Here is an 8,175-nt window from a genome sequence, read left to right as displayed (position 1 = left end):
TCTTATGTATTTAGACGTTTTTGTCTAAGATGTTTCCAAGACATCAAACGTTTCCTACAATCGAAAGAAGCATACTCAATATTCCCATTAACAAATTCTCATCGCTGTAAACTACCATCTTAAGCGACATTTTAAAAAAATTGTCATCCATGTTTGGTAATTGGTAGTTAAGAAACATATGAAAAATAGTGAAACAACTACACATGTACCAAACGGCTTAATACCTTCATAAACATCTAACGATGTATGGAAAATTGGAAGCGTCCATACATGTACGGAAACATCAATACATGTATGAAACAACTAAATATGCACAAAAACGTTTAAATATGCACGGGAACGACAAAAATATGTACGGAAACATCAAAATGCGCACAAAATCAACAAACGGATTAAAAAAAAGGTCGGAAACATCTAAAAACACATAGGAACATCTATAAAAAGTGAAGGTTGCGTCAGAACCGTCTAAGCTAGATGAAACATCCATGGTTCAGCCCAGCCTTTTCTTATAAAACGTTTAATCCATAGTCCCTAAACTGCCGTTTCGATGATTTTCTTTCCCATATTATAATTCGGGTGCATCGGGCTTGACGCATTATCCATACCTAGGGCTGTTCACGAGCCGAGCCGAGAGAGGGCTTGCTCGTTGCTTGGCTCGTTTCGAATCGAACCGAGCGGCTCAAAATCGAACCGAGCCAAAATCGAATCCGTATTTTCCAAGCATTTTTCTATTTTTCCCTTTAAATTCTTTTATAAGAAAAAAGTTTGAAGTTGAATATAATGTGCATAAAAATAAATTAGTAGATTTAAAGAAAATAGTAATAGCTTGTAAATTTTTATAAAATTGAAGTTGAATATAACCGTAATAAAACAATTAATAATTAAAAAATAATTATTTATATAAATATATATGCACACTTATATAACTTGTTTTTATAATTATCTTTAATATTGAAATACTAAAATTAAATATAATTATTTTTTTATATTTAATGTATTAGAAAATATTTAATAATTAAAAGATATTATATTTAATATTCAGTTTTTCAATATCCAAGATAATTATTAAAACAAAATATATATTTATGAGTGTGTGTGTATATATATATATATATTATGAAAAATATTTGAGCCGAACTGAGCGGACATTTTCTCGTTGCTTGGCTCTTTCACAAACTGAACCAGCGACTCGTTTACAATCGAGCGAAAAAATAAACGAGCATTTCCTGAGCAAATTCCAATCGAGCGGTAATCCGATCACCAAAGAACGACCCTACCCGACCCGTTATTTTCTTCAATACCAAATCCACCCCTTTAATCCTCTTCGTCTGATATTCGCCTTGCAACAATGGCGCTCAATTCCATCACCTGTTCTTCATATCTTCACCCCGCTCACTCTTCTCCCAGGTATTAACAAAATATGCTTTCAATAACCGTATATTATTATTATTAATTTAAATTATTCAATTGCAGCACGGACAAGGCTTTCGTCGGATTAAGGCTCCAATCTCCTAGTCAGTCTCTCATCAATTACTTACTTCATATTATTATTATCTTCATATATTTGCTAGACTCGTTGAATTAATAATATTCGTTACGTTTACGAATAACAGATTGTTATGGATTCGCTAGACCCAATTTGACCGCTGAGTTGTACAAGAGAATTCATAAAAGTATTCAACCTAGGTATGTATTATTTTTTATTAACAATTAACAATAATAATAATAATAATAATAATTGCAATATAATAATATTGAATTAGTGTATTTGTTGTCTATGTTTCTATTGTATGAAATTAAACCTAATTTCATACTGTGTTGGCATCAAATATTGAAAAATAGTGATATTTATATATGTGTAAACTAGACGAGCCGAATCGAGGTCGACTAGGCTTGAGTTCGGTTCGTTTTGACTTACGAGGGGTCGGCCTGGAGCTTGGCTTGTTTCGAGCTGTTTTTCTGAAGCTCGAGGTCAGCTTGTGAGTTGTTTCACAAGCTTGGGATCGGCTCGAGCTCAGTTTATATGTCAAGTATTTGGTATCTATGTGTAATTACCTGCTCAATATTATAAGGGGTGTAAACGAGCTGAGCCTGAGCTCGAAAGGGTTGGGCTTGGCTTGTTTTGACTTACGGGTCCTCAATCTGGAGCTCGGTTCGTTTCGAGCTGTTTTTCTAAAGCTCGAGGTCAACTTGTGAGTTGTTTTACAAGCTTGGGATCGGCTCGAGCTCGGTTTATATGTCAAGTATTTGGTATCTATATGTGTAATTCTATATTATAAGGGGTGTAAACAAGCCGAGCCTGAGCTCGACTAGGGTTGAGTTCGGCTCGTTTTGACTTACGAGGGCTTGACCTGTAGCTCGGTTCGTTTCGAGCTGTTTTCTAAAGCTCTAGGTCAGCTTGTGAGTTGTTTTACAAGCTTGGGATTGGCTCAAGCTTGGTTTATATGTCAAGTATTTGGTATCTATATGTGTAATTACCTGCTCTGTATTATAAGGGGTGTAAACGAGACGAGCCTGAGCTCGACTAGGGTTGAGTTTGCTCGTTTTGACTTACGGGTGCTCTACTTTGAGCTCCGTTCGTTTCGAGCTGTTTTTCGAAAGCTTGGCTATTGAGTTGTTTTTCAAGCTATGGATCGGCTCAAGCTCAAGCCTGGTTCGTTTATTGTTTGTTAATCAGCTTATATACGAATTTAATTATTTATTTTTAGAAAAACCTTAAACAAGCTTAAGCTCGGCACGGGCTCGTTGCATAATACCTTAAACGAGCCAAAGCTCGGCTCGAGCTCGGTAGTGCAGTGTGAAATACATAGAAGTCTAAAAGAGGTAAAACTTAAAAACACACAAGGCTCGGGCTCAATAACTAAATGAGTTTTCTTTGGGGCTCATGCTTGGTCCAAGCTCAAGAAAGCCTGGGTCTTTTTGTGCTTTTTATCGATCAGGGCTCAAGTAGCTCGCAAGCAGCTCGGCTCGTTTGCACCCTTAATTTATATATAGATTAAAGAGGTATATGTAATGTAACCCTATTATGTGTTAGAGCTGCACTTAGGGTTTATCGCTTATTAGCTCAGTACAAGGATTAGAATACAATGATAGGGTATATACAGAGAACTATTAGGTTAAAACAGCTTAGGGAACAAGAAAGCTAAATGAGCCTTCCACCCCAAACCAAAAGGTGCCCAAAATGGCTTCACAAAACCTTACATTATGAACACAGTTAATACACAATACAATTCATTGTTTATCTTCATTATTAGCTACTCCTATGGCTTCACAAAACCTTACGTTATGAACACGGTTAATATACAATGCAATTCATTGTTTATCTTCATTATCAGCTGCTCATACTCGTGGTTATTGCAGTTTTTATGTCGGTATTATGAACACAATTAATATACAACAAGCCTTAAATTTCTATATCACTTGATCTATATATTCAGGACTGGCATTAAACCAGCACGAGGGCGTATAACAATGATGCCAATAGGGACACCTAGAGTACCTTACAGGGTACCGGTGAAGGAACCTGGCAATGGGTTGATCTGTGGAATGCTCTAGTAAGCTGTTATTATTATTTTTTGTAGTCATTTATATAATTTTGATTCTTGAAATGCTTATATATAATCAATGTTAATGTAGTATCGTGAGCGCGTTATTTTTATTGGACAAAACATAGATGAAGAATTCAGCAACCAGATACTTGCAACAATGTTGTACCTTGACAGTATTGACAATTCCAAAAGAATGTATATGTATATTAACGGCCCGGGTGGTGACGTGAGTTCTCTCTCATGATACAATCATAGTCATTTTGATAAATATATAATTTCTTTTTTATAAAATATTTGGTATGTTTATTTGAAGCTTACACCAAGCATGGCTATTTATGACACGATGCAAAGCTTGCAAAGTCCAATTGGCACTCACTGTGTCGGTTATGCTTATAATCTTGCTGGTTTTCTTCTTGCAGCCGGAGAAAAGGTACATTTGCAGCATGTTTGTGTTCGTTCGTTTAATTCAACCGAACAAACAATTGAACACAAACAATTCAATGAATGGGATGTTCATGTTCATGTTCGTTTGTTAAGAGAACGAACATGATCATGCTTGTGTTTGCTTATGTTCGTTTGTTAATAGTATAAACGAACGGACATAACCGAACATAACTGAACTAAAAACAAGTTAAAGCTAAAGTGAAGAACAATGTGTTGGGCCAAAAAGTTATTAAAACTAGACTAAGTTGTAATGGGCCCAAAATTTGTAAATGAATATAATAACTAATGTAAACGAACAAACTTAAACAAAGATAACTAACAAACATAAATGAATGTAAATGATCAAACATAAACTAACTAACGAGACATGTATTCATGTTTGTTCGTTTATTAAATAAACGAACTTCCTGTCAAACGGTTCACGAACTGTTCACTGAAGGTTTGGTTCGTTTACAGACCTAACATTATTCCTTGCATAGAGTTGAATGCACTGTACAACTACCAATACGTTGTTTGGGTATGTTTTTAAAATATTAACTATCTTGAAATTGTAAAGGGTCAAAGATTTGCAATGCCTCTTTCAAGAATTGCTCTCGAGTCGCCAGCTGGTGCCGCCCGTGGTCAGGTTGAAACATATTATTGTGTCAATAAAGTCTTACAGTTAATACTTAATAGTTAATAAATAGTTATATATAGTTATTTATGTCTAGTTTTTAATTTTGCTACCAATGATGTTATACAGGCTGATGATATTCAAAATGAGGCGAATGAGCTTTTGAGAATTAGAGATTATCTTTTCAAAGAATTGGCTCAAAAGACGGGTCAACCCGTGGAGCAGGTTTGACTTCTTTAACCCATTTGTTTACAACCCACCAACCTGATTAACACGTTTATTTAGTCACTTTATCCAAATATTAAGTATTATTTATTACGATAATGAGCAGGTTTACAAAGATTTAACTCGGACTAAACGGTTCAATGCTCAAGAAGCTTTGGATTATGGGCTCATTGACCGAATTGTTAGACCACCCCGTATAAAAGCTGATGCACCACGTAAAGAGGAGGGTACAGGTCTCGGTTAATATTATGTCAGATTAAACGGTTTCTATTTTCAAAACCCTTTTTGTGGTATTTTGGACTTTAATATGTGAACTAGAGAAGTATTATGAAACTTTATTTGCGCATAAATAGAACATCAAGTTTCTTTGTTACATGTTTAGTACACCAAATAACCGAACTAACGGTAAAACCTTACAGAAAAAGGAACATCACTGAGCGCCAAACGTCTAATCTCATTATCATCCGAAAATATTCCAACATCTTTACATATGACCTTACAAAAGTTGCAGACAGTAGGACAAAACACGAGCTTGTAACCGTCGTCTGTTTTCTCAATCTTAAACCAGTTGTCAAGCGTCTCCCGTCCCGGGTTTCCTTCTACGCCACCTAAAGTTATAAAATACTGTTTCATAGCTTCATCGTATTTCAGTCTCCATATATTTGACTCGTTACAGCTTGTGGGGCCTGCAAATTTGATGTTATTATCGGTGGAGAGGCGGATTATGCCTTTCTTGGGGTTGACTGGGGTGAAAGTCAACGGGAGGGCGTTTTTGTTGGTTGGGAGTTGGGTTACTGCAAGGGGCAAGTTTTGTTTGGGCTGGTTGGACCCAGTGAAATGCCGCCACGGTTGCTGCCTCTAACCGCTGGTATGATGTGGTATTGGATCCCTGACTCGAGGTTTTTCCAGGTGACATCAAGCACGGGATCGGGAGCTGAATTAGCTGAGAAGATGGAGAGGATGAATGAAAGTAAAAGCAAGATGGCTGTCTTCATTTGGCACAGTTTGGGAGTATTGAGTGAAAAGTTGCTATTTATAGATGGTGTAAGGCTTCATTTGGATATCAGTTGGACATGATAGATTTAATAATTTATTTTTTTCTATGGGATTGCTAGGAACACCTACCCAAAATAGGATGCACACCTCTACATGTCACATATAGTACTATATAAAAATACTAATTGATATTTTTTTTAAATATTAACTAAAAATACTAATTATCCTTTTTTTATCAATACTTTTTTCAATTAATAATTTTTAAAATAAATAATTAAAACTAATAATTAATCTTTTTTTATTAATAATTTTGACGTCGGGGATGGAATGTCGGCACCGCATTTCAACAGGAGCTTCGTCCCGACAAACAAACCGAACCGTTGATAATTTTTTAAAAAATAACTAAAAATACTAGTTATCCTGTTTGCTTCCTTGAAATATTGAATTCGATCCCGACCGTTGATAATCACGTTTTCTTAAAAAAATGTTAATTTTTTTTAAATGTTAACAATACAAAAAAATAAATAAATAAAAGATTTTTTCATATATATCATGTTCAGGGATTATATATACACCTTAACCAAACAAGAAAATATGAAATATTCGGACGGGTAAAATGAGTTCGAAGTGATTAAGATAATACCCTTCTAAGTTCTCGAACCCTTTATTCGCATCGAAATCGTACATATAAATTTGTATGCTATATAATGTTAGAAAATATTTTAGCAGGTTTAAGTTAGAAAGTTAAAATTTATATATTTGTGAAGCATGAGACGACGTTGACAATTTTGATATAAATAATCAAAAGTTATCTTATATACTTATATGAAGCCCATTATGTTTGAAAGTCAACGGTCAAAGCCACTTTATTATCTGTGCTTACAAGATTTGGTGTTTGGTGATATAAACGAGTGGATCTTGTTCAAGACTTCTACCACATTAAAATAAAGTAGAGTACCCCACATGACCAATGTCTAAAAATACTCGGTTTAGTAGTACATAACTTATCTATTTCCTAGCATGTAATATATATAATATAATACAATATAACAAATACAAAAATTATCTAGCCGGATGCATTTTTAAATATACTTTCCGGTGTCCGCGCGATGCCGCAAGGTATGCGCGTAAACACAACATGAACGTGCAATTGGTGTTATTGTGCGCCTGACCTCGCATCGGTATGTGCGTAAGCCAATGATAGTGTGCGTGTAATGCGACATCAGACATGTAACCTATGTCGGTAAACACGTCAAACAACAGTTGTATGTGCGCAATCCGGTGTCGGTACACGCGTAACTGATCCCAACTAAGCCTCGACCAAATTAACCTTTTTTGTATTATGTGTTTTGTTCGTAACCATTTCTGACCCATGATCGGAACCCACTAGACGACAGTTTTAACTGTTAATCACATAACACATTAAGCTTTTAAAATTAAAAACATATAGCAATACCATACACAAATTAAAATGAATAAAATGCTCGTTTTTATTATGTAAATTTTGTTTGAAAAAATATTAACGTGTGAAAAAATTATGGCCGTTTAAAAGTCGTAGGGGTAGCTAATTTTTAATTTAGAATAAGGGGGTAAATCATTAATCTATGATTATTTTATAAACTGACAAAATGTGATTGAAGTTAAGGAAGTATATTTGTAAATATTTTTGAATCAAATATTATTAACCGTAGAAGAGGTGACAAAAGACCATATTATCTCTAAAATATCATAAATTTATGCATTATGTGTTATACCTTATGTAATAGTCTTGTGTACCTTTTAAAATTTAAAATATCCGTAACTCATGCTTTATATATAGTATCTATATCTATACTATATATAAAGAGAATCCTAAGGATCTCTTAAGTTTTAAGAGGTCCAACAAATATTGCAAACTTTACAAGTCTTAATGCATGTCTTGACTTCTTTTTGGGGGTAAAGATGTCTTTCTAACAATACTTACATCTTTGACCCCTCCATTATATTCAACTTTAACTATATAAACAACAATTACATTTTTGGTCTCTTAAGTTAAACCAACTACCCCTCACAATTTTTAAACGATCATAACTATTGTATACGCTAATACTTAAAAATATAAACTACACCATAAAAACGAGAATTTTATTCTCTTTAATTTGAGTATAGTATTGCTATGCTTTGTAATTTTAAAAAATTCACATGTTACGCGAATACGAGTTAGGACCGACAACCAGGTTTTGGCCAGGCGTTTAATATCGTCGGATTACACCGACACTGGTTAAGCGTTCGATGTCGGATTACATGCGTACCGACATATGTTACGAGGTTACACACGTACCGACGCTAGATTTCGTACGGTCAAGCACG

The 8,175-nt window shown here is 34.6% G+C and overlaps 2 pseudogenes; one reads left to right on the top strand and one right to left on the bottom strand.

Annotated features, from left to right (window-relative positions):
* The first annotated feature begins 1,322 nt into the window (after positions 1-1,322).
* LOC143628395 (ATP-dependent Clp protease proteolytic subunit-related protein 2, chloroplastic-like) lies at positions 1,323-5,156 on the top strand (annotated as a pseudogene).
* A 72-nt stretch (positions 5,157-5,228) lies between these two features.
* Positions 5,229-5,825, bottom strand: LOC143628394 (miraculin pseudogene; annotated as a pseudogene).
* Between the last annotated feature and the right edge of the window lie 2,350 nt (positions 5,826-8,175).

Source organism: Bidens hawaiensis, unplaced genomic scaffold, assembly GCF_021521415.1.
Source record: "Bidens hawaiensis isolate Kalapana, Puna unplaced genomic scaffold, B.hawaiensis_p1.1 tig00004970_1, whole genome shotgun sequence".
Classification (NCBI taxonomy): domain Eukaryota; kingdom Viridiplantae; phylum Streptophyta; class Magnoliopsida; order Asterales; family Asteraceae; genus Bidens; species Bidens hawaiensis.
The sequence above is the reverse complement of the archived record's forward strand: the minus strand, read 5'-3'. Positions and strand labels throughout refer to the sequence as shown.